Below are 27,375 nucleotides of genomic sequence, written 5' to 3'. Positions count from 1 at the left end.
AAAAAATGAATAGAATGCTTATGCTAATGACTTACTTTGCATTTTGTAAGAAGACATCATTTTATTTGCTATTAAAAGAGGCTGAAAAAAAACCATGATACAAGGACACTTTTTTTCATGATGGCATTTTTTTATATATTGAAGAAGACACATTGTAAATAACAGAGATGACCATTAATCTAGGGTGGGTGTGACCATAAGGCATTAATAATAGAGAAGAAAGCAACAATGTGCACTAACTCATGGGCAATAACTACACTGTACACAAACTCATGGGCCAATATGCAGTCATACAAAAAAGTTTGGGAACTCTTAATTCTTTGGAGTTTTGTTAGACAGATGCATAAATTTGGGCACCCCAAGAGAGATATTACATCGGTATTAGTTGAGCCTCCTTTTGCAAATGTAACAGCCTCTAGACACCTCCTATAGCCTTTGATGAGTGTCTGGATTCTGGATGGGGGTATTTTTGACCATTCGTCCATACAAAATCTCTCCAGTTCAGTATAATTTGATAGCTGCCGAGCATGGACAGCCTGCTTCAAATCATCCCATAGATTTCAGATGATATTCAAGTCAGGGGACTGTGACAGCCATTCCACAATATTGTACTTCTCCCTCTGCATAAATGCCTTTGTACATTTCAAAGTGTTTTTAGGGTCATTGTCTTGTTGGAATATCCAACGAACCTCTGCATAACTTCAACTTTGTGACTGATGCTTGAACATTATCCATAAGAATTTGTTGATATTGGGTTGAATTCAACTGACACTCAACTTTAACAAGAACCCCAGTCCCTGAACTAGCCACACAGTCCCACAGCATGATGGAACCTCCACCAAATTTGACAGTAGGTAGCAGGTGTTTTTCTTAGAATAAGGTGTTCTTCCGCCATGCAAAGCACTGTGTTATGACCAAATAATTCAACTTTTGTCTCATCAGTCCAAAGCACTGACTGAGGCTTGTCTAAATGAGCTTTTCCATACAACAAGCGACTCTGTTTGTGGCGTGGGTGCAGAAAAGGGCTTTTTTCTCATTACCCTGCCAAACAGATTTTCTTTGTGCAAATTGTGCTAAATTTCAGAACAATGTACAGATAGACCATCTGCAGCAAGATTCTTGACGGTCTTTGAAGGTGATCTTTGGGTTGTCTGTAACCATTCTCACAATCCTCTGCATATGCCACTCCTGTATTTTTCTTGGCCTGCCAGACCTGGGTTTTACAGCAACTGTGCCTGTGGCCTTCCATTTCCTGATTACAATTCCTACAGTTGAAACTTACAGTTTAAACCTATGATTTTTGTAGCCTTCCCCTAAACGACAATACTGAACAATCTATGTTTTCAGATCTTTTGAGACTTGCTTTGAGGATCCCATGCTGTCACTCTCCAGAGGAGAGTCAAACAGAAGCACAACTTGCAATTGGTCAGCTTAAATACATTTTGTAATGATTGGACACACCTGCCTATGAAGTTCAATGCTTATCCAAGCTAATCCAACCAATTTGGCGTTGCCAGTAATCAGTATTGAGCAGTTACATGCATTCAAATCAGCAAAATTACAAGGGTACCCAAATGTTTGCACAGCCAGTTTTTCACATTTGATTTAATTTCATGCAACTAAATACTACTTCACTAAAAATCTTTGTTCAGAAATCACCCCAGTACTCAGATGTTCCTGGGAAATGAAAGACATGCCACTGTTATCTTTTTTGTTTAAAGTGGAGTGAATTATTATGCAGGCTGAGAGGGGTTCCCAAACTTTTTCATATGACTGTATTTGGTGAATTATATATTTATCATTATTAATATATTCCCTGTGATATTTGCACACTAAGGGGCTGAGTGGCTAAAATTTAGACCATTAACTATGCAGATTTAAATAGAGATATCTTTTTCTAAATATTATTTCTGTTTATGAAAAGGTGCAGATTTTGACAATTTATTAAAGTCAGCAGCAGAGTGACTTAAGGGTTAAACGCTCTGCCGTAATAACACATCAAAAAGGGTCCATTCGATTCAATGAGAAAAATATATTTAGACTAACTTTAGATTTTCCCCATAGGCTTAAGAGATAAACTGCAATCAGGGCTAGGGGTAGGCAGAAGTGGCACCTGCCTAGGGCGCAACAATGTGGGGGTGCTGGGCAGGTACTTGTTCAAGATTCTACCCCTAGTCCTGATTTGCTCCCCTCTGCAGCTCTCGCCTCCCCTATTTTCCAGGGCAGTTCAATACCCAGGAACCGTTTGTGCTCATGACTTTGGAAAACAAATTCGTCTGACAAAAATGTACATGGGATGAAGGTTATTTTGCTAAATGTTCTGCGTAGTCACTTCACAGAAAGGGAGAGGGTGCAAGAGGAAATCATTGCTAGAGCGTGACCCCATTCCAAGGACAAGGCATTGTCCCGCGCTGAACATACTTACAGAGCTATGTAGCGGAGGGGTCTGGAGATGGAGACTGGAACAGAGACGATCACAGATTTCCTAGAAAGGAAAGTGATTCTGGACCCTGGGATTGGTCTCTGTGCTGGAACTATTACTCAATTGTTTGGGAACTGTAGTGCAACAACAGCTTGCTACTCAGAATTTACTGATAATACATGGGCTTCCTGCTTCTGGGCTTTTCTCCTTACATTGTACAGAAAGGATTGGAACTTGATCAGTATTATAAAGGGCTGCCCACATCCCACTGAATTAGTGGGCTGTTCCTGCTGAATTGTGCTGAGTACAGGGGATACGGTACCTATGTTGCCATACTTTAATGGGATCTCTGTGTACAGGCTATGAGCAAACTTAGGTTTCTTAGGTTTCTGCTGAGTTGGATGAGCCGTACTCACCTGTCACTCACGATCTGTTCCAGTATTGCAGAGCCAGTGTTTGCTTTCCAGTTCCCAGAAATAGATGTTCTCCTGCAACATATATTCACATGTTTTTAAGGAGGAACACACAATTCTATAAATGCCAGCATGATAAGAGGAAATGATAGCAAGAAATCAGAATTACTCATTATCTCTCACCCCTAAACCTGGAGGTCTCCCCTCTCTCCCACCCGGACATTAAACTTGGGCCTCAGGGGACCCGTCCCTGGCTTTCCTGCAAGCTGCACATAGTGATGTGTTGTTTAATGTCCTCTCTAGAGCCAAACATGTAGCCCCAGGGTGTGTGTGAGGGTACTTCCTAAGCTGAGCTTACAATGAGCAGATCATTGCACTCTGTTTGCCCTGTGCCTAGGATTTGTGCAGTGTGAGTAAAAAATGTTTCTAATATAGTTAGTTAGCCAAAAATGTAATGTATAAAGGCTGGAGTGACTGGATGTCTAACATGTCAGTCACAACACTACTTTTCAGATCTCTTGGTTTACACTGACTGGTTACCCTGGTTACCAGGCAGTAACCAATCAGAGACTTGAGGGGGGGCCACATGGGTCATATCTGTTGCTTTTGAATCTGAGCTAAATGCTGAGGGTCAATTACAAACTCACTGAACAGAAATGTCCCATGTGGCCCCCCTTCAAGTCGCTGACTAACTCAGAGTTATAGAGCTGAAAAGCAGGAAGTTGGATTCTGGCTGTTTTATTAGACATCTGTTCACTCCAGCCTTTATACATTACATTTTTGGCTAACTAACTATATTAGAAACATTTTTTATTTTGCAGTCTATCTATTTACACAGTTTTTATTTTCACACTGAACTATTCCTTTAAATTAACTTTTAGTATGATATAGAGAGTGATATCCTGAGACAATTTGCAATTGCTTTAAGTTTTTTATTATTTGTGTTTTTGAGTTATTTAGCTTTTTATTCAGCAGATTTCCACTTTGTAATTTCACCAATCTGGTTGCTAAGGTTTTAATTACCCTAACAACCATGAGCTGATTTGATTATAAGACTGGAGTATGAATAGGAGAGGCTCTGAATAGATAGATGAGTAATGAAAAGTAGCAATAACAATAAATATGTAGCTTTACAGAGCATTTGTTTTTTTTAGATTGGGTCAGTGAAACAGTCAGAAAAAAGAAGACCGTCTGAGAAGTCGTTTAGAATTGGCCATTCTGTAACATACTAAAAAGTCACCTTAAAGGTGAACCACCCCATTAATCCCTAAGCATTTCATGGCATAGTCTGGCCCCCATAATTGGGGGACCCCATGGGCCCAATAGGCTTAAGCATGGTTATCATGCTGTTTCTCTGCACTCCTGATTCTGACTCCAGCTAGACTACAGAAAGAAATAAGCAAACACTGTTTACAATAGCATAGTCGGTGGAAGGAAAGGAAGCTCATGACTAGGATCTGCATTGGGAGATATCAGGGTACAGAGTGGCAATATGGCTTCAAGGGGAAGTCACTTTATCCTGCATGGTGTCATAGGATGTATATATATATATATATATAATATATATAGATCCGCAATGGTGCACTCCACAATAAGATAGGTACTCGCCTAGGTGCTGGTAACGGAATTGTATATAATACTTGAAAAAAGACCGCACTCACAGGACTTTCGCAAGAAAATAAGCCCCCATGGGCTGTGACATTTATTCCTCAACGTTTCGGCTAGTACACTCTATATATTTATACAGAGCTGCTTGTATACACATCACTCTACATTTTGCTCCATTGTTTAATAAACAGCTGTGAAAACTAGACCCCTCCTATATTGCAAAATGATCTTGATATACAGTGGGACCTTATGTACTTAGTGCTAAAAATGGGTGTTTTGGCTTCTGGCAATGAGGGGTCTGCCTACAGCACTACTAACTATAACCCCGTTATAATAGCCCTGGGTGGGAGCTGCCATGCTGCCATGCTGTGTCCCACTCCTAGTCCCTTGTTCTCACCTCCCTTGGCTTTGTAGTTCTTTACAAATTTCTAGATCCAATTTCTATGGAGTCTATGAAGGGTATGGTGGTCACGCAGGCCATGGCCACCACGCATGACCCTAAGGGGCAAGGACAGAGGAGCATGAGTGTATTGTGCAATAATATTAAAGGGGAACATGACCCAGATAATAAAAAAAAATATAATTCGAACCAACTTCCCAAAATCCATTACTCCTCATTATTACTGGGACTATAGTTATATGTAACCGTCATTGTGTCTGTCACTTTCTCCATTGGAGTTCTAATCCTGCTGTGTTGTTTTAGTAGTCACAACCTATAGTGCAGAGAAAAACAAGAGACCTACAGACACCATAAGAGTGAGAAATGAATGGATATTGGGAAGTTGCTTAAAATCAAATTTTATTTCATTACTCATAAACCTATTTTAGGGTGGAGTTTCCCTTTAAATATGATGATTTTATTCAAAACATTTTTCAGACTTCATAAACACATTCAGATCTAATGGGAAGTCAATTTCTTTTAGCATTCCAAAGATTCCTTAAAGGCTTTTCAGCTGTGTGGCATGTCACCTCTCTCATATCCAGTGCAGCCTATAGTAACTTATAATATTACTGGATATATATAAATCCTCATCTTCTACTGGTATTTGTGTTATACCCCTCCCAACCTGGCACAGCACATACACCACTGCTACTATAGGCACCATCTCTCACTTCTCTACCTGCTCCCACAGCCATACTCCCTTCCCAGAGACTTTTATCCCACTGTTACTATAGGCACCACCTCTCCCTACTCTACCAGCTATCACACAGTCACAGTCCCTTCCCAGAGAAAATTATCCCCACTGTTACCATAGGCACCATCTCTTCCTACTATAACTGCTATCCTACAATATTATCCCCACTATTACCAAAGGTATCACCTCTTTCAACTATACTTGCTATCCCACAGCCACAGTCCCTTCCCAGAGAATATTATCCGCATTGCTTTTATAAGCACCATCTCTTACTTACTATACTTTCTATCCCACAGCCACAGTCCCTTCCCAGAGACTATTATTTCACTGTTACTATAGGCACCATCTCTCCCTACTATACCTGCCATACCACAGCCACAGTCCCTTCCCATAGGCTGCTGCTATAGGCAACAAGCCCCCAACTGTTATGTTCAGTTGATATCGAAATAGATGTGCTATACAAGTTAAAGAACCAATAATAATAATAATGTTACCAAGTGTTAACAGTACTCTACAACAGTACAGAATGTTCAAACCAACTTTAAAATGTAGCACCTGCTACTGTACTTTATAAATGCAGTCCTGCAAGAACAGTGGTGATTTGTATATTACTTGTTGCCTGACACGCCTGTCCAGCCCTTGTACATACTAATGAGGCCTGGCACTGTGCTACTTTGTGTGTTGGTAATGTGGCGCAGCTCCTTATTTATTGACTCGCTACATGTGAAAGTGTGAGAGTATTTTCAGCACCTGGACAGCTCCTGTAGCCATAACACAGGCCGCTCTTTATCACTGTTTATGATACAGGTACCACATCTCTCCACAGTGCTCTAAGCACAATTCGTTGTTTTAAACAAATTTATCTCATTGCTGACAGGACAAACAAAAGGTATTCATAAAAGCACATTCACAGTAATTTATTTACTAAGCTTGGAAACGTCTACACGCATCTTGTCCACTGGATGTAGGAAATTACTGAAGGGCCACACATTAGCCGCCTAAGTCATGGAAGCACGGAATCAATCCGGTAGATGCAGCGCTGATGAATCGTGCCTACGTGATGTAAGGGCTCAACCGAGACAAGGAGTGAACTGATTTAAGGGGAGCACTCTGTAAACAGGGCTCAAACTTCTGAATTAAGGGAGCGCACTGTTATCTCAGGTAAAACTCAGTAGAGACTTACTTGAGATTGTGATTTAAGTAGTAGCTCTACCTGAGAGTGCAGCTCTTAAGCATTTAAGTGTAAAGGAAATACTTCTGTCTCCAAGGCAGGACAATCTAAAAAAACTAACAAGAGAGGTGGAAACACTGGAAGAGGAGGAGAAGGAAAAGTCTTTAGTTTGTCCTGCCTCCATTGAGGAGCAACTTAACCCCAGTCGACCCTGCACTGACAGGTAGGGCCATACAGAGAAATGGAGCTTCTATCTATACAAGTCAGTCCCATTGCATGCTGGGCATTGTAGTCTTACCTTAAACATGACAGCCAGCAAACTGTTGAACAAAAACAACATTACCCAACATGCACAGGGAGAGGCAGGCAGGGCACGTTAGGGCCAACTGTACAAACTGTAGTTATCAGGAGGTTGTACAAGGAATTTAGAACTCATGGTTCTCAAGGGCTATTCTGTTTTTAAGGTTGTAGAATGTTTATACAGAACAAGGAATCCATTTGTTGTCTCACATCACAAGATTCCTAGTGCAAGGCCAAGAACGTTACATATAGTGTCAGAAACATCCCTATTCTGCCCTCTGTGCTGGCACAGCAGATGCAACTTATTTGCCTATTGCGCTAATGTTACAAGTAGTTTTACTTTGAATGGACAGAGGGGCTTTATGAATGCAGTCCTGCAGTTTAGCATTCTTGCTAAAACAACGATAATGATTGGATGCCACAGGATCTGCCCCACGGAACATGCTCTATTGCAAATTGTTCCCCCACAACCTCACAACCTTTCAGGATGTACATGCTATTCCATTTACTCTGCTATTGTAATACTCTGTATTAACGTATACCCTCATAAAGCCGTCTGGTTAATATCAGAGTCAATCTGAATGGTTCAAATCAGGCCCAGGGGGAACTTCGGGGCCAGGCTCAATTTGAGTATTTATTCAAATCCAAGAAGGACTTGTGGGCCAGAATCCATTATGGGTTTGAATATATAAACCCGACATTGATCATATTTTTTATATGGAAAACACAACCCAGCCAAGCCCCAAAAAGGAACCCAAATCTGTACCATGGCTAGTTTACAGATATGGCAGCAAAGTAACTACACTGACTCAATAGGCCACACATACAAATCAATGTTCGGTGTGCATTATAAGCTGTGTATGTACTGCACATCTAGGGGCAAATTAATGCCATATAAACTTCCCTCATCAATAGGGTAAACTTGCCCTTTAAGAGCAGGGAACAGATTGACATCTTACCTGGGAATGTGACAGTTACTTCAGTCCGTTGGTTGCCCCTGAGGTGAGAGGTATGTGTACTTTCCTTCTGAGGGATTTTTTTGTAAAACAACCCTTATTTTAGTGACAAAAAGAGGGGAGATAGTTGGGTGATGCCCCCCCAGATTAGCAAATGATGAGCCTGTAATTGACTTTAGTGGATTTAGAATTTTTCCCCTAAAATGGGTTTGGGAGATGCTTTGATTCTTAGTGCTGGTTGGGAGACACAGACCCAGGATTTGTCAGTTATGCAGGGCTGCCAGCAAATATCCACATTTGCTACTGAAGGAAGCATTTCGGAACCCCTGTACCACACCATAAGGTGCTTAATTTGTGTTCCATGTAATGACAGGCTCCTTAAAGAACTTGCCCCCAGTTATATGCCCTGCGCTTATGTACCAGCATTGTAGCTAAATACATGCTCCCTTTATCCAAGTCTGGAACTAGAGGTGGGCAACAGGGGCTTGTACCATGGGGACAATTGAGGGGGTGATAGCAAATAAGTGGAGGACATACAGCAAGGTCCCATATAAGAGAGGTGACTTCATGCCTAGGGATTTCACAGTGTTCCCGGTACTGACAGGCTCCTTAGTGTTTTCCTATCTGCCCTGCTCTTATGTACCAGCATTGTAGCTAAATACATGTTCCCTTTATCCAAGTCTGGAAGTAGGGGTGGGCAGCAGGGGCTTGACAATTGAGGGGGTGATAGCAAATAAGTGGAGGACATACAGCAAGGTCCCATATAAGAGAGGTGACTTCATGCCTAGGGATTTCACAGTTGGTTTTGTCAGTTGGTTGGTTCTGTGTTAACTGTATATTCCCTCTGAGAGATTGCTTGCCAAACAACCCATACGTTAGTGAAAAAAAGCAGGGAAAAGGTTGTGTGATGCCCCCATGACGAGCAGATGATGCTCCTCTCCCTGATTTTAGTGAATTTTGAGATTTTTCCCCTAAAATGGGCTTGGAGAAGCCTGTGTCTGGATGGGAGACACAGACTAAGGATTTGTCAGTTATGCAGGGCTGCCAGCAAATATCCACATTTTCTACTGAAGGAAGCATTTGGGAACCCCTGTACCACACCATAAGATGCTTAATTTGTGTTCCATGTAATGACAGGCTCCTGCTGCAAGCAGGGGCTTGTACCATGGGGGACAATTGAGGAGGTGATAGCAAATAAGTGGGGGACATACAGCAAGTCCCCATATAAGAGAGGTGACTTCATGCCTAGGGATTTCACAGTTGGTTTTGTCAGTCCACATTTTCTACTGAAGGAAGCATTTAGGAACCCCTGTACAACACCATAAGATGATTAATTTGTGTAACAAGTAATAACAGGCTCCTTAGAGAATTGCCCCTCTGCCCCCCCGGGTATTGGCCCTGCTCTTATGTACCAACATTGTAGCTAAAAACATGCTCCCTTTATCCAACTCTGGAACCATGGGTGGGCAGCAGGGACTCATGGCATGGGGGACGATTGGAAGGGAGGTGATGGCAAATGAGTTTAGGGCATACAGCAAGGTCCCATATTCATATTTCATTCCGACTTTCATATAAATAGCTTGTTGCTAAGGTCAAGGAACCTAGCAACCAGGTTTTTAATTATTTTTTTGTTGCAGAGTAAAAAAGTATAATTGAAATTATGAATTTGGAGCATCACTGATATGAACAGTATATGGCACTGTACCAATGGCCATTTCTAATAGGTTGCTATGAGCATACTTACAGTAAAGTTTAAAAGTAGGCCCATCCGCTGCTGGAAGTATAATAAAGCTCAAGTGTAGGGTGTATTTTATAGGAAATATTAAGTGGTAAATATATTCTCCCTGAAACGTATCCTTTTTATTCTCATCGCTATACCCATTGCGACAATGTTTTACCAGCTCTTTGGATAGTGCCTTGATGCTGGATCTGCTTTTATTTTTTGGCTTCCCCATAGTTTCGATTTCACTAGTCTTTCCTGAACAAGCATTGGGGATAGCCAGATACTAATGGAAGCCAGTTTTTAAAGCACACCCATGTTACCACAAGACCATGTCCACACTAATGGTGACAGCCTACCAAAAAACCAAATGGTTGATGCTTATAGCAGGGATATATCACTTGTCACTCCTACTGTATGTGAAAAAAGTTGTCATTTTAAGACATAACCTTAAATCCATATGCCTCACCCCCCCTGTGGATAACACAACACCCACCCCGACATAAACACCTTAGGGGCCCCTAACAATAATTTCCCAATGCAACAAACCCCCACAATAAATACCAGGCTTATGTTCCACACGCAGAGTAGGGCACACACAGCAGAGTATGGCACACACAGCAGAGTATGGCACACCCAAGGAATAGGGCAGGCAGAGTATGGCACACCAGGGAGCGTGGGCCAGTCAGAGTATGGAACCCATTAACCCATTAGTCCTCGTTAACGGCTTTATAAGTCTTTTATAATGCAGATTATCAACAGTGAACAGTGTATATAGTCCAAGCGTGAATGTGGATCCAAGTTCAAGTTTATAGCCATTGTGATTATCATCCATAGGTAAAATAGAACACCATGCCAAATACAAAAGCAACATTGTACATAAATATATACATATTTTAGTAACAACCAGGAACTGCTCCGATCAAGAGCCTACCTTAAGAACACCCTGATGCTATTTTGTATATTTATGCTGCCCTTTATATATTTTGCTTTACTTGTTATTCTTACCATTAGCTGGTTTCTGTAATGCAGGTATTCTAGCAACGAGCTATTCTAGATTGGGCAGTCTTCAATATCTGCGGAGGAAAAACAAAAGAAGTTTAATATAATAAAAAGGGGATAAGACTCCAATAGTCATTCATATTTATTGGGGACATTGTTTTAATTTTTTTTTATACAATCGTGTCTGCAGGGAAAAATACAGTTCCATTAAATAAAGGGCTTTATTAAAGGGGGAAATGAAGTCACCGATATGAAACTAGTGCTGCCACCTTTGCCATTTACAAACTTACCCTAGTTATCTTTTGTTCGACTGGTGTGATCAATAAACAGCACGCACTGTGTTTTTGCTGTAACTGACTCGAAGAAGGGAGGTCGAGACATGAAGAAGTGCAGGGAGCGGGTCCAGTCCGACTCTGCCTATTAAGGTACGTTAAGGTAAGTTATATGTAATCTCTTAACAGATATTTTAATCTCAATCTTATTTACCCTTATTTTCTATATATTTAAATATTATGTAGATATGCACACACCCCTATATACGAGGAATGATGAAGTAAATTAAAGTGTATTATTAATATTATTTGCATTTATTGTTTGTGGTATTACCCTGATAGTCTTCGGTGTAATCTTCGGTGTACAGCATTTACAAGTTGGTTCAAGGACATTGGACCAGGATTTAAGAACCTAGTTGTCCATGTCCTCAGTTTTAGAATGCTGGTCATTGTGCTCTGTATGTTCTTGCCATACAGTTTTCTGCAGTATGAATTTTAATTCAAAAAAACCTTCTGATTATACTCCCTTGTCTCCGGGGGCTCCCCGCAATTATATTTAATTGTGCACGGCTCAAGAGGGGAATGATGGAGACACTCACTGATGACGGGTAAGTTCTAAAGGGACACTAAGATTCAGGTCCGGACTGGGATATAAAAACAGTCCTTAGCATTTCAAATAAGAGAGACCGTAATGTCCTCATTAGCTCAATGAATGGTGACTGCCTATAACATCTCAGCCTCTTTGGCATTTGCCAGAAACCACAGCTTGTCCGTCTGGGCCTGCCTAAGACCCCCAAAATTAAGTGTCCTCTATATAGAAAACCCAAGGCAGGTGATTGGGAGTCTTAGAAGCTATATTAAATAACACAGAAATATCACATATAATAATATAAGAAGTGCAGTTATATAAACTGGTATGTGTGAAGGCATAGGGCATACAGAAAAGAGATGACCAAGCTCAATTATCCTTATATTTTCTCTGAAGTTTACGCAGCAAGCAGGCCATGAAGTAAATGCTGACAACACAGAACATTTTTTGGTGGACTAGTTTACACCACTAGAATTCTATTGTGAATGTGATTCTTGTTGTTACCGATATAGTTGATAATATACATATATAATACACAAAAGTCATGAATATCCTGTAAACTATATTCTTATTAATGGCTCTTAGTGATGTCATCGGTTATAAACAAAGCTTAGTGATGTTATTTTTGTCACATGACTCATTAAAGCTTGTTTATTATAATAAATACCCTTGTTGAAAAATATAAGGATATTAGAAGTAACCTCGGAGTTCCATAACCTGTATAAAAGGTCATGGAGCTCCTTGGTGACTTATAAAATCCTTATATTTTATAATAGTGGTACTTTATTCACTATATATAATCGACAGTTTGGTTAATTCCCCCATGGGACAAAACTGTAAATTATATAATTATGAATGGGGTGTTCCTACATCAGTACGGGCTGTTGACATGCTCCTATCAATGGTTTGGGTACTCCATTACTTGGTGCCCTATAACTTGGGAGCTAAAGATGTAAATCATACGATAATGAGTGAATTTGAGAAAATTGTATATAAACCTATACCTTCACACGGTATCACTTTAAACTTTTTTTTGTTTAGTTTGCATTATCAGAATAAGCTTTCTTAGGTAATCTCCCTACAAAACAACTTACTTGGGTTCCACTTTCTGTAGTACCTCTCGGCTCACTCACTACCATTCACCATCCCCTTCAGCACATCCAGCCCCCCCAAACAATAATACCCTCTCAACCCCTCACTGATATTTCCCCCAGCCCCCTCACCAAATCGCCCACCCAGTCCTTTACAAACACTTTCCCACCCTCACCCTGCTGACATATTGCCCACCCTCCCCTTGCACACATTCGCCCTTCTCCCAGCCTCACCACACATTCCATCCTCCCCTCACCGACACATTCCAATCTCCTTTTCTTTCTCAGACAATTCGCCCACTCTCCCAGCCCTCATCAACTAATTTCGCCTCACCCTCGAGCCCCCAAACACACCATTTTAGCACCTTACCTTGAGTTCCACCCTTGTGATACATTTCGCCTACCCTCCCACTCCCTCAACCTTTCGACCACAAATTCCCCTCATTGCACATTTCACCCAGCCCCCTCCTTGACCCATTTACCACCACCCCATCCCTCACATACACATTTCCCCATTCAGCAACACACTCACTCCCCCAACCGACATTTCAACCCACCCGCATCCCTTTACGACACATACACCCACTCTCTTTCCCCCTTACTGACACATTACCCACCCTTCCTATCCCCTGCACTGACACATTCACCCCCTCCTACCCCCTCCCACTTCGCCCCATTCCCACCCACCTCACTCTCTATCCTCGCCTTCTCTCACTGACACTTTCCCCAACTCCTCTCCACCGACAATTCACTACCATCCTAGACCCCTCACTGACACATTCACCCACTCCTCCCACTAGCCTAATGTGTTGGAAAAGGGGGTGGGGGGGGGGTGACTTTTTTTGATGGGGGGGGGGGGGGAGGGTAGAAGACTGTGTCCATGGGGGGAAAATGGGAGGCTGGGTGAGGGGGTCAGCTACGGGAAGGTAGGGTGGGTGGCTTTTTTCAGCGAGGGTAAGGAAAAGGGGTGGTAAAAATTTTTAGCGTTTTGGGATGGGGGGGGGGGACAAATTTTTTTAGCGTGGGGGTTTTGGGAGGGTAAAAAATGGGGTCATGGGGGGGGATGGGGGGGAAAATTTGGTGTGTCGGTGGGGGGAAAAGGGTGAGGGTGGGTAATGTTTTCCTGCGAGGGGGATTTAAAGGGTAAGTGAGTGTGTCGGTGGGGGGATTGGAGGGTGGGCGAGGGGGCCCGGCAGGGGGAGGGGAAAGGGGGGAAAAAATTTTTGTTTGTGAGGATGGGAAAAATTTTTGCAAAAAGGGGAATGGGAGGGTGGGCGAGTGTTGATGAGGGGGGGGGGAAAAGGTTGGTGTCGGTGGGGGGATGGTTGGATTGGTAAAAGTAAAATCAGGGGGTTTTGGGGGAGGGTGGGTGGGGGTGTCAGGGGGGGGGTTTGGGGGGGTGGGGTGAATGTGGGGGTGATGGGATTAAAGGGGGGAAAGGGGTGTTTGGGGGCAAGGGGGATTGGAGGGGGGGGAAAAAATTTTGTCACAAGGAGGTGGGAAGGGTGGGCGAGTTTATCTTTTAAAGGGGGGGTGGGAGGTTGGTGTTGGCTGGGGGGGGGGGTTGGATGGGGGGAGTGTCCCCAGGGAGGTAAATGGGAGGGGGGGCCCCTAGGGGTGTGGGGTTAAAGGGGGTTGGGAAGGGTGGGTGGAAATTTTTGGGGGTTGAGTGGGATGGGCAGGGTGGGAAAATTTTGGGGGTTGGCGGGTGCATTGGGGGTGGGGGGAAGGGGTGTGGGGGGGGGGGATGTTTTTTTTGAAAGGGGGTTTGGGGGGGGTGGGGCATATGTCAGCAGGTGGGGGGGGGAAAAATGAATGGGGTTGGGGCGATGGAATGAGAGGGGGGGCGGCGTGCATCGACAGGGGGGGATGGGAGGGTGGTAAAATTTTTGTGCGAGGGAAAAATTGGAAGGGGGGGGGCGATTGTTTTCGGCCAGGGGGAATGGGAGGGGTGGGAGAGTGTTGGCTGGGGGGTTTTGGTTGAACAGGGGGAAGGGGGTGTTGGTGAGGGGGATTGGGGGGGGGAAAATATGAAAGGGGGTGGGAGGGAAAAAGGGCCCCAAAAATTTGTCAGTGAGTGGGTGGGAGGGGGGGAAAAAAATTGTTGGCGGGGGATTGGGGGTTTTGGGCCCCAAAAGGGGGTCACGAGGGGGGTTTGGGAGGGTGGGCAAATATGTCTGCGAGGGTGAGAAGGGGGTGGTTTTGAGGGGGATGAGAAGGGGGGAAAAAATGTGTTGGTGAGGTGGTTGGGGGAGGGGGGAAAAAAATGGTCGACGGTGGGGGGGATGGGGGGAAAGGGGGGTTGGCGAGGTGGATTGGGGGGGGTGGGCAAATGTGTCGGCGAGGGGGATGGGGGGGTATCCGAGTGGGGTTTGGTGGGGGGGGATGGGAGGGTGGGTGTATATCAGTGGGTGGGTGTATATCGGGGGGGTGGGATGGAAAAAATGGGGGGGGAATGGGAGAGTGGGCGCGCCCCGTCAAAAAGGGGGGGGGGGGTGGGCAAATGTGTCGTGGGAAAATGGGGAGGGGGGGGGAAAAAAAATGTTTGAAAAGGGGGTTTTGGGAAAAGGGTTGGGGTGGGGCCCCCCCCAAAAGGGGGGAAGGGGGGAAGGGTGGGTGAGTGTGTCGGCGGGGGATGGTTGGATGGCTGGGTGTATCGGGGAGGTAAAGGGGGGGTTTGGGCGGGGGGTGTCAGGGGGGGGTTGGGGAGGGTGGGAGATTGTGTCGGAAAAGTGGGGGGGGAAGGGGGGGCAAGTATGTTGGTGAGAGGGTTTTTGGAGGGGGGCCCCAAATGTGTGGCGAGGAGGGGGGGAGGGTGGGCAAATATGCCCCCCCGAGGGGGAGGGGGGGTGGGTGAATGTGTCGGGGGAAGGGGGAAAAAGAAAGGGGGGGAAAAATTGTGTTGGTGAGGGGAAAATTGGGGAGGGTGGGAAAAATTTTGTCGACGAGGAGGAGGGAAAGGGGTGGGAAAAATGTCTGCGGGGGGGATTAAAGGGGGGGGGCGAATGTCCCCTTTTGGGGGGGAGGGTTTTGGAAAAAATGTTTTGGGGGAAGGGGGATTAGTGGGGGAAAATGTGTCAGCGGGTGGGATGGGAGGGCGAAAATGTCAGAAAAGGTGGGGGGGGAAGGGGGGGAAAGGGGAAATTTTTTGGGCCGGGGGTAAAAAAGGGTGTCGGTGAGGGGGAATAAAAAGGTTTTGGGAAATGTTTGGGGTGAGGTGGATTGGGGGTAAAAAATTTTGTGTCAGGTGAGTGGGGGGGGGATGGGGGGCAAGTGTGTTGGGCGAGGTGGATTTGGGGGGTGGGGCAAATGTGTCGGGGGGGGGAATGTGAGGGTATGCGAGTGTTTGGGGGGGGATGGGGGGTGGGTGTATATCAGTGGGTGGGAGGGAAAAGGGTGAAAATGTCAGTAAGGGAATGGGGGGGTGGGCGCGTGTTTTCCCCCAAAGGGGGGACGGGAGGGGGGGGCAAATATTAATTTTGGGGGGGGGGAAAATGGGGGGTTTTGGCCCCCGAGGCGTCCGCAAAGGGGAAGGGAGGGTGGGTGAGTGAGGGGGGCCCAGCGGGGGGTTTTGGGAGGGTGGGAAAATTTCCCCGGTGGGTGGGAGGGAAAAGGGTGGGCAAGTGGGGTTGGTGAGATTTTTTTTGGGGGAGGGGGGCCCCAAATGTGTCGGCGAGGAGGATGGGAGGGGGGGAAAAAATATGTCTGCGAGGGGGATACGAGGGTGGGAAAAATTGGGTCAGTGGGGGTGAAAAAAAGGGGCGAATGTGTTTGGTTTTGGAGGTGGATTGGGGGGTGGGCATAGTGTGGCGACGAGAAGGGATGGGAAGGGGGGAAAAAAATTTTTTCTGCGGGGGGGTTTAAAAAGGGGGGGAAAAATTGGGGTCTTTTGGGGGAAAAGGGGGTGGATGTGTATTGTGGGAAGGGGGGGTTTGGTTGGGTGGGGGCAAATGTGTGGGGCGGGGGGGGGTGGGTAGGGTGCATGTTTTTTTTTAGAGACGAAGATGGGGGATGCGTGATTGTTTTTTTGGAGGGGGGGGGGGGTTTATGTGGAGCCTGGCATGGAATTAAGGAAGGGGTAAAAACCCAAAAAGTAAGGTTTAGGGGGTTTGATGAAAAAATTTTTGGGGGAACCAAAAAAGAGTTTTTTTCTGATAATTTTAAAATTAAAAAAAAAACGAAGGGTAATTTTTGATATCTGTCACTTTTTGGTATACCGGTTTTTATCGGTTAAAATTTTTTTCTCATTAAATCCCATGATGAATTTTAATCAAATCTAAATCTAAAAAAATTTTTTGACCAAAAAATCATTTTGCACCTCCAAAAGTGATGGGGCAAAAAAAATGGAGTACCTTAAACTTGGTAGGAACATATAAAAAAAACCCCAAGCAGTCTGCATTTAAAGTTTATTCTGTAGTTATATGCTTTAAAACAGTAGCCTATTCTCTTTCCCAAAAAACCGTAAGTAAAAAAAATCTTTGGGGAAAACCATTGGTTTGCTCCAAAAAACCCCTAAAAAAGTGGGACTTTTACACGAGACATATCACTATTTTACGCCAGGGTTTTTTTTGAAAAGGGGGTTTATATTTTTTTGTTCTTTAAAATTTTACTCCCCTTGTCTGAGTATAGAAGGGGAATCTTTTGGGGGAAGGGGTGTAAAACCCCTTCCCCCCAAAAAACACATGCACCCAGCCGTTTCCCCTTCATCCCCAAACCCAAACCCCATCATGACACATCCCCTATTATACGCCCCAGGGTTGTTGCAAAGGATTTATACCCTAAAATACCCTATCCCAAATTTTTCTGGGACACTTTCCCCCTTTTAACCCTTTTCCGCCCCCCCCCCCCAAAAACAAATTAACCAACCCTCCGGGCCCCTCAAAATAAATTCACCCCCCCTTTTAAAACCTCCTAAACCCCGAAAAAAAATTTCCCCCCAAAACCTCCCCCACTTTTCTTTTTACACCCCCCCCCCAGCCCAAAATTACTGACTTTTTTTGGGCCCCTCCACCCCACTTCCCGACACTTTTTGGGGCCCCCCCTAAACCATTAAAACCTTTTCCCCTTTCCGTCCCCTCCCGGGAAAATTTTACCCACCCTAAAACCCCTTTCACTGCCCAATTTACCAACACATCCAACACCCACATTGAAAATTTTTACAAACCAATCCAGCCCCCAAACCCAAAAAATCCACCCCTATTGACACGTTCACCGGGGACCCTCCCTCCCCCTCCCCCTCACCCTCATTTTTTGGTGAAGGGACGGGTGGGTTGGGGTTAAAATGTCGGTGGGGAAAGGGGCCCGGGGGGGGGCCAAAATGTCGGGGGGTGGGCCCCGGGGGGCTGAATGGGGGGGGCGAGGGGGAAAGGGGGGGGGGGGTTTCCCCTATCGGGGGGGAGGGGGGGGGAGGGTTTTGGGGAATGTGTCTGTGAGTGGGGTGGGGGGAAAGTGTAGGTGAGTGGAAGGGGGGGAAGGATTAAAAAAAGGGGGGTTTTTTTTAAAAAAAAATTTAAAAAGGGGGGGTTGCCGAGTGAATTGGGGGGGGGGAGTGGGATGGGGAAATTTTTTTGAAAAATTTTGGTGAAAGGCCACTGGGTGGGTGGAAAAAGTCGGTGAGGGGGGGGGGAATTTGGGGACTGAGAGCGCTGGGTGGGTGGGGAAATGGGGGGGAGGGAAAAGGGGTTTGGGAATGTGTTGCTGAGGGGGGGTTTGGTTTTGGGGAAGTTGGGGTTGGGGGGGGACTAGGTGGGTGAATGGGAAAAAGGGAGGTGGCTGTGTGGTGGGGGGTGAATGGGGGCAGTAAGAGGGAAAAAAGGGGGAAAGGGGGTTAATGTGGGGCCAAAACGGGGGGTTTTGGGTTGGTGAATTGTTGCCTTTTGGGAGGTGGGTGAATGTGGGGGGGGAAAAAAGGCTGGGTAAATGTGTCGGGGGGTTGGGGTGGGTGGGTGAATGTGTCAGGGAGGCGGGGGGGGGAGTGGGGGATGAGTGGGATGGCAAGGGGGGGTTAATGGGGGCGATGAGTGGGGAAAGGGTTTTGGGTTAATGGGGGCAGTGGCCCCGGGGGGGGAAAGAAAAGGGTTTAATGTATCGGTGAGTGGGGGGGGAAAGGGGGGGTTTTTTGTGTCATGAAAGGACTTTGTGTGTGAATGTTTTCCCCGGGAGTTTTGGGTGGGAAAAGGGGAAAAGAAAAATGTCGGGGGTGGGTTTTTTCAAAAAAGGGTACTGGATGTTTTGGGGGAAATTTTTTCGTAAGGGGGGTGTATGGGTGGGTGAATTTTTTTGGTGAGGGGGGTGGATGGGGGGGTAAATGAGGGAAAAAAGGGACTTTTAAAGTGTTTGTGAGGGGGGGGTTTGGGGGGTGAAAGTGTCAAAAGAGTGGACCGGGGGGGTTGGGGGGGAAAGTTTTTGGGGGGAAAGGAAAATGAGTGAGTAAAAAATTTTTCAGTGGGAAAAGGTTGGGGGAAAGGGGTGTAAATTATATTAAAGGGGGCCCCGGGTGGGTGGGGTTAATGTGTTGGTGGGAGGCTTAGAGGGTGAGTGAATGTGTCCCCGATGGGCTCGGGGGGGAGGTGGAAAAGGTCGTGATTGGGATTTTGGTTTGTAGGTGAAAAATTTAAAGGGGGGGGTTTTTGGTGGGGTGGGGGTTTTTGAGGGGGAAAAGGGAACATTTTCCCAAAAAAATGGCATTCTTTAAAACAATCAATTTTTGACAATGACAGTCATTTTAAAAAGGGCCGGTTTTGATGTAGGGGAAGGGGGATTATCTCTGTGTATCTTCCCCCTTGTAATGGTATTGTTTTGGGTGAACCAATGGTCTTCCCAAAAAAATTTTTTTTTACTTCAGCTTTGTGGACCGACAACCTATTGCAATTTTTTAAACCAGCAGAAATTTTGGGGAAGAAACTACCTTTGGGGAATTTTTACAAAACCCCTTTTTCCAATGGTTTGGGTACTTCATTAATTTGGTACCCCTATCTTTTTGGAAAAAGGGCCCCAAAAAAAAGGGGATCAAATATTTTCTAACGGGAAAATTCCCCCTTAATTAATCAAATGTATAATGATTTTTTTAAATTGGGGGAAAAATGGGGATGAAAAAACCCTAAAAATGAAAATCTAGCAGGTTAAAGTACAACCTTTTTTTTTTTTTCATTTTTCATTATCAGAATAAACTCGTCTTGGGGTTAAACACTCATTTCATGAAAACCAGAAACCTTTCATGGGGGGGGACTTTCCTTTAAAAACCCCTCTGCCAGGACCCCCCCCGGGACATACACCCACCCCCCACTCCCCCACACATTCACTCACCCACCCCCCCCCTTCCCCCGACCTTCCCTTTTCCCCCAAACCAAGCCCCCTCCCCGACACTTTCCCCCCAACCCCATTACCCTTTTCCCTTTTCAATTAAAATTACCCAACCCCCTCACTGACACATTCACCCCCCCTTTTTCAAATCCCACTCACCGACACTTTTATTTTGTTCGGGGGACACTCACCAATTTTTCCCCCTTTTCCCAGAAAAACCCTTTCGACAAAAAACAGGGGATGTATGTATAATTTTTTTTTTTGAAAAAACCCGGGGTTTCCTTGGGGAAAAAACCCCCGTAAAAAAGCAAAACCCCAATTAAATTGTATTTTAAAAACAAGGGGTCATTTTGGGAAAAAAAAAGTAACAAAAAAGTGCCTTTTTTCAAAATAAAATTTTTACTAAAAAAAAAAAAATAAAAATTCCAAAACAGATTAAGTGCTCAGTGTAAAGGGGAAAAAAAGGCTAGAGGCCCCCCACCATGGGGGTTTTAAGGGGCTAAATGGGGGGGGGCATAAGACAAAATTTTTAGAGGGGTTTTAAAAGGGCTGGGGGGTTAAACTGTTTGTTACCCCCGATATATAAGTCCCCAGTTCAGGTGTTGTCCAGGTGCCCCCCGGGGGAGTCTTTGATTTTTTTTTTAAAAAACCCATTGAAAAAAGGTTTTCTTTCCGGGAAAATTCAGGAATGGCTTCCAAATATAAGGGGGGCCCCAAGAGAGAAGGGTTTGATACAGGAAAAAAGCAGTAGTTGGGGGGGTACAAAAAACGGTTGCCCCCGAGGGGAAAAGGATGTTTCGGGCAGGAAACATATAAGAAACAAGAGAAAAAGAAAATAGATAGGGGGGAGAGAAATGAAAAAGGTTTTAAAGGGGGTTAAAAGGGTTTTCATCCCCCACCCAGCATATCACCGATTGGGGTTACCCCCCCTATTTTAACCCCCCTCCCAACCCTCACCCCTTCACATTCACCTTCCAATCCCAGCATCAAAAAAATTTACCCACCCTCCCTGCCCCCTCACCAAAAAATTCACCCCCCCCCTTACTACAAAAATTTAAAACCCAGCCCCCCCCCCGACATATTCACCCACCCTCCCCAAATTCAGTAAAACCCAAAACTGTACCCCCCCCCATTTTCCCCCAAACCGGGTTTTATTTTTAAAAACCCCCTCCCCCCCTGACCCATTCACGCCACCCCTCCAATTTTCCCCTCACAGACATATAAATCCCCAAACTCCCAAAAACCCTTTTCCTTAAAAAATTTTACCCTCCTTTTCCCAACTCCAGCAAAAGGGAAAAATTAACCCAAAAAAGCCCCCCCCCCCCAAACATTCACCCCCCCTCCCAGCCCACCCCCCGTCATACTCCCACCCCCTTTCAGACCATAGCCAAAAATTTTTTGGGGCCCCCTCATTTTGGATAACTCTCCCCCCTTCACATCCCACCACCAAAACATTCAGGAAAACTCCCGCCCCTGAAAAATTTACCCACCCTTCCAGCACCCACACAGAAAAACCAAAACCCTTTCATCCCCCCCGCCCAAAACAACCCCCCAAAACCCAAAGGCCCCCCCAGAAAAAATTCACCCATTTTGATATTCCCACCAAATTTTTCTTTTTCCTCCCCCATACCCACTAGGGGATATTAATCCACACTCCCAACCCCTATTCACCCTACCTCCCATCGGGCCCCCCTAACCCCCCCTTCCCAACCCCTTCCCCCCCCCCTCACCAACCAATTTACACACCCTCCCATCCACCCCCAAAACATACATTCACCCCTCTCCCCCTTCCCCCTCACTGTTTTCATTCAACAACCCCACATCCCCCCATTGACAATATTCCCCCATATTGGTTCCCTAGTCACAAATTTTTTTTCCCATTTCCCCCCCTCCCCCTTTTCCCAAAAAAAATTAACACTCCCTTTTGGGGGTTAATTTTGTTGTTGAGGGGGATGGGAGCATGGGTGAAAAATGTTTTGGGGTGAGGGGAAAGGGTTTTTAAAATTTTCAATGAGGGGGCAGAAAGGGGGGGGTGGAAAATATCTATGAGGGGTTTTTAAAGGGGTAAAGGGGGAAAAAGTTTTTGGGAGGGGGTGAAAAAGGGGGGGGGGAATGAATTTGGGGGAGTGGGGAAAAGGGAAAAATGTGTGAATGAGTCCCCGGGGGGTGGATGGGGGGGTTTTGGGAAAAGTTTTTGGTGAGGGGTTTTGGGGGGTTTTTGGGGAATCGTTGTGAGGGGGGGGGAAGGGGGGCAGATGCATCAGTGAAGGGCCTTGAAAAAGGGGGTTTTTTTGGGGTCGGGGGGGGGGCCTGGGAGGGTTTTGGGAAATACAAAAAAAAAGGGGGCCCCGGGGGGGGGCTCGGTGGAAGGGGGGGGGGGGGACCCAAATGCGTCGGTGAGAGGGCTGGGTTTTGGGTTTTGGGCCCAATGCATCAGTGAGGGGGGGTAGGTGGGCCCAAAATTTTTTGGTGAGGGGCTGGATTTTGGGGTGCGGGGAAGGGGTGGTGGGGGATTTTTTAAAAGGGGAAAATTTTTTTTGGAGAGGGGGGGTGGGTTAGTGGGCAAATGCTAAAAAGGGGGGGCAGGGTGAATGTGTCAGTGTGTGGGGGTCTGGCAAAAAAATTACAGAAAGAAGAACTTTTAAATTTTTAGGTGTTTTCATGAGATGGGGTATTTTTTGGCGCTAAGAAGGGTTTAGGTTTTATCATCCAATTTTGCTCATAAACTTATTGATTAACTTAATCGAATCCACTTCAAAATATATGATCCCCATCATTTTGCTTCTGCAAAGTGAAAGGGGCACCAAGTAAAGGAGTACCAAAACTTTTGGTAGGAACATGTTGAACACACCCAACAGTCTGTTTCCTTTAAAGTTTCTGCTTTAGTTATATACTTCTGAAATAGGCTGTTGTCAGTGAACATAGCTGTAATCAAAAAAAAAGTCTTTAGGAGACCATTGGTTCTCTCCATAATTCCATTTGATGTGGGACTGTACAGAGACATATCGACATTTTCCATCAGTGCTGTTCGCAATGGATTCAGGTGACTGGAACTTAAATTACTTATTTTATTTTCATTGTCTGAAATTATTGAGTGAGAAATGCCATGTTTGGGAAAATATCTCCCAGCCCCCTCACCTACACATCCACCCACCACCATGCCTTCTCACATCACATTCAGCCACCAATCTAACACCCTCAAACACACATCGCCCACCCTCCTAGCCCTCTCATGACACATTCAACCACCCTTCCAGCGCACTCACTGACACATTCACCACCGTACAATCCACTGACACATTCACTCACCCACCCATCACACCCACCGACACATTCAGCACCAACCCATCCCGATTACCACCACATTCACCCACGATCCCGTTACTGACACATTCACCCACCCACCCATCCCCTGCACCTTCACATTCACCCACCCATCCCCCTCACTAACACATTCACCAAACCTCCCATCCCATTCACCGACAGTCACCCACCCTCCCATCCCACTCACGCACACAATCACCCACCCTCCTATCCCACTCATCAACACATTTGCCCACCCTCCCAGCCCCCTCGCTGACACATCCAAGCCCCCACACACCACATTCAATGACCATCCCAGCCCCCACACCAACACATTCAAACACTCTCCCATTCCACTTACCAACACATTCACCCACAATCCCATCCAACTTTACCGACATATTCATCGGCCCTCTCATCCCTTTCACCAACACATCTCCAACCCTACCATACCCTTCACCAACACATTCACCCAACCACCATTCTGGGGGGGGCTGTGTGGGTAAATGTGTTATGGGGGCTGTGGGTGGGTGAATATGTCGGAGAGGGGCAGGGTGGGTTGGGTGAATGGTTGAGTGGATGGTGGTGAATGTGTCAGTGAGTGGGAGGGTGACGTGAATGTGTTGTGAGGGCGGGGTGGGTGAATGCGTCTGTAAGGTAAGGTTGCAGTATGTGCTGGTGGGTGGGATGAGAGAGGCAGTGAATGTGTTGGTAAGTTAGATGGGAGTGTGGGTGAATGTGTTGGTGAGTGGGATGGAGGGTGGATGTGTCGATGAGGGGGCTGGGAGAGTGGTTAAATATGTTGGTGTGTGGGCTGCGTAGGGTGGGTTGAATGTGCATGTAAGGGCTGGAAGGTTGGTTAAATGTGTCGGTGACGGGCTGGGAGGTTGGGTAAATGTGTTGGTGAGTGGGATGGTGGTATGGGAGGAGAGGTGAATTGTGTTGAGGGAGGATGGAGGTTGGGTGGTGATTGTGTCGGTGAGGGGTATGGTAGGGTCGGAGAATGTGTTGGTGAGTGAGATGAGAGGGTCGGTGAATGTGTCGGTATGTTGGATGGGATTGTGGGTGAATCTGTTGGTGAGTGGGATGGGAGAGTGGTTGAATGTGTTGGTGTGGGGGCTGGGAGGGTCATTGAATGTGGCATGTGTGGGTTTAGATGGTGGCTGTATGTGTCGGTGGGGGGCTGGGAGGGTGGACAAATGTGCCGATAAGTGGGATGGAGGGTGGGGTGAATGTGTTGGTAATCAGGATGAGTGGGTGGAGAATGTGACGGTGAGTGTGATAGGAGGGTGAGTAAGTGAATGTGTCAGTGGGATTGTATGGTGGGTGAATGTGTCAGTGAGTGTGCTGAAGGGTGGTTGAATGTGTCCTAAGCAGGCTAGGACGGTGGGTTAATGTAACGTTGAGGGTTGGAGGATGTGTTGGTGAGTGGGATGAGAGGGCCGGTGAATATGTCGGTAAATTGGATGGGATTGTGGGTGAATGTGTTGGTTAGTGGAATGGGAGAGTGGTTGAATGTGTGTCGTGTGGGGCTGGGAGGGTCATTGAATGTGGCATCTGGGGGCTTGGCTGTGTCGACGAGGGGGCTGGGAGGGTGGGCAAATGTGTTGATGAGTGGATAGGAGGTTGGGCGAATGTGTCGGTGAGTGGGATGGGAGGGTGGGTGACTGGGATGGGAGGGTGGGTGAATGTGTTGGTGAGGGGATGGGTGGGTCAGTGTGAAGGTGACGGGGATGGGTGGGTGGTGAATGTGTCGTAACAGAGATCGTAGGTGAATGTGGTGGTAATCGTGATGGGTTGGTGCTGAATGTGTCGGTGAGTGTGATGGGAGTGTGAGTGAACGTGTCAGTGGGATTGTACGGGGTGAATGTGTCAGTGAAGTGCGCTGGAGGGTGATTGAAGGTGTCCTGAGCAGGCTGGGAGGGTGGGCGAATGTGTCTTTGATGAGGTGTTGGATTGGTGGCTGAATGTGATGTGAGAAGGCAGAGTGGATGGGTGGATGTGTAGGTGAGGGGACTGGGAGATATTTTCCCAAGACATGGTATTTCTTACTCAATCAATTCAGACAATGACAGTCTGTAACACCCGCCACTCGTTTTGAGCATCGGCGCATAAGCGCAGGCACGCGTCAACTTGGGCGCCCGCGTTGAGGCGCCCGCGCACGTCAAATCGGATGCCTGCGCAGGAATGGACGCTTGCATACTTAGGAGCAATGACCTCTAATTTGGGCGCCTGGCTTCCTATTGGTCCCTGATGTGTCTGTCTTCCTCAGCCTGCTCCTGATTGGTTCTTGTTCCCTTAAATACCTTCCTCTTCCTCCTCACATTGCCCAAGCTGGCTTCAGTTCCTACTATTCCTGCTAAAGCCCTGGTTGTTCGAGTTTCCTGGTTTTGACCCTCTGCCTGTTTTCCTGACCTCCGAACCTTTGCTGCCTGAATCCGACCTCTGCCTGCATTTAACTACGCCTTAGCCTGACCCCTTGGTACTTCGCTTCTCTGAAACCCGTCTTCTGGAAACGACCTTTGCCAGCACTTGACTACGCCTTGCCTGATCCCTTGTTACTTCGCTCCTGGTAACTCGTCTGGCTTCTCTACCACCTCCGCAGCAGAAAGCCGGGGGCCCCAAAAGGGCGTCGGTGAATACTGGAGCCGTAGAGAGGTTCCTGTTACCATCAGTTCTCCTGGATCAGCTACCTTCCTCCGGGATCCGAGGTAAACAGATCGTTATAGTTAGCTTGGGCCAAAAGGATGGATCCCTCCCAAGCCGCTGGTCGTTCTTCCTTGTTGGAGGCTGTCTTAGAGGCCCTTATGAAGCATCTCAAGGACTCCGAGGCTTCTCAGTTGCACCTTGCCCAGAGCTTGCAGCACCTCTCAAATCGCCTTGATGCCTTGCAGGCTTCCCAGACTTCGCTGCCTCCTGTCTCTGTTGCACCACCAAGCCCAGTTTTGGTTCCGGCTCCATTGTCCAGCGGGGAGAGTTTTTCCTGGAGACCCAAGATCTCAGCTCCTCTTCGCTATTCTGGTGATCCAGAGACCTGTCGGGGTTTTTTGAATCAATGCAAGATTCATTTTGAACTCTCACACTTCCCGAATGAGAAGTCCAAAGTGGCCTACGTCATGACCTTGCTTCATGGGAAAGCCTTGGCCTGGGCTTCTCCTCTTTGGGAACGGGATGATCCGTTGGTTCACAACTCCACGGCATTTCTTTCCACTTTTCGTGAGATTTTTGATGCCCCCGGCAGGAAGGAGAATGCCTCTACTTGCCTCCTGAAAATTTCCCAAGGGGCACTCTCCGCAGCTGAGTATGCCATAGATTACCGTACCATTGCCACGGAGGTATACTGGAACAACGAGGCCCTTGTAGCTGCCTTCTGGAACGGTCTCAATGAGTCCCTTAAAGATGAATTGGCTGCTCGAGATCTTCCTCCGCTGTTTGAAGACCTGGTCTCTCTGGTGATCCGCATTGATGTTCGCCTGAAGGAGAGGCTTTTGGCCAAGTCACGAGCCCATAGACTGCTCCTCGACTCCAACATTCCAGCTGCTCCGGCTAATTCTCTTCCTGTGCCGGAGGAACCCATGCAGCTGGGGGCTACCAGACTTACTCCTGAGGAAAGGTCTCGTCGCCGTACAGCAGGTCTGTGTCTTTATTGTGGCCTGAAGGGTCACTTTGTTAAGACCTGTCCTAATAAGCCTCAAACTCGGCCGCAGGGAAACTCCAAAGCCTAGGTCGGCGGGTGGGCACTGCCACTTCTTCTCCATCAAGAAATTTCTCTCGTCTGTTGGTTCCCTGCTGTATTAAATGTCTCTCCAGGACCATCCCTTGTCAAGCCTTTATTGACTCAGGTGCTGCTGGGAACTTCATTGATTTCTCTTTTGCCCGAGCTTCTTCCCTGCCTCTTGTCCCTCTTCAAGTGCCTCTGGCGGCTCATGCGATTGATAGTCCTCCCGTCTCTCCTGGTCTTATCACCCACTCATTTCCCGTATTTGCAAGTTGGTGACCTCCATAAAGAAGAGATCTCGTTTCTGGCCATCTCCTGTCCTTCGACCCCTATCATTTTAGGGTTACCCTGGCTCCAGCTACATAACCCTAT

The 27,375-nt window shown here is 46.5% G+C and overlaps 1 long non-coding RNA gene across 1 annotated transcript; it reads right to left on the bottom strand.

The window, feature by feature from the left end:
- Positions 1–2,686: 2,686 nt before the first annotated feature.
- LOC121398712 lies at positions 2,687–11,128 on the bottom strand. The gene is made up of 3 exons (XR_005964453.1): positions 11,019–11,128; positions 10,735–10,802; positions 2,687–2,910 (listed from the first exon to the last, which is right to left on the bottom strand). It is a non-coding gene; the product is annotated as an uncharacterized LOC121398712 (long non-coding RNA).
- Positions 11,129–27,375: the final 16,247 nt, after the last annotated feature.

This window comes from Xenopus laevis, chromosome 1S, assembly GCF_017654675.1.
Source record: "Xenopus laevis strain J_2021 chromosome 1S, Xenopus_laevis_v10.1, whole genome shotgun sequence".
Taxonomy (NCBI): Eukaryota; Metazoa; Chordata; class Amphibia; order Anura; family Pipidae; genus Xenopus; species Xenopus laevis.
Note: the sequence above shows the minus strand (reverse complement) of the source record. Positions and strands in the feature narration are given on the sequence as shown.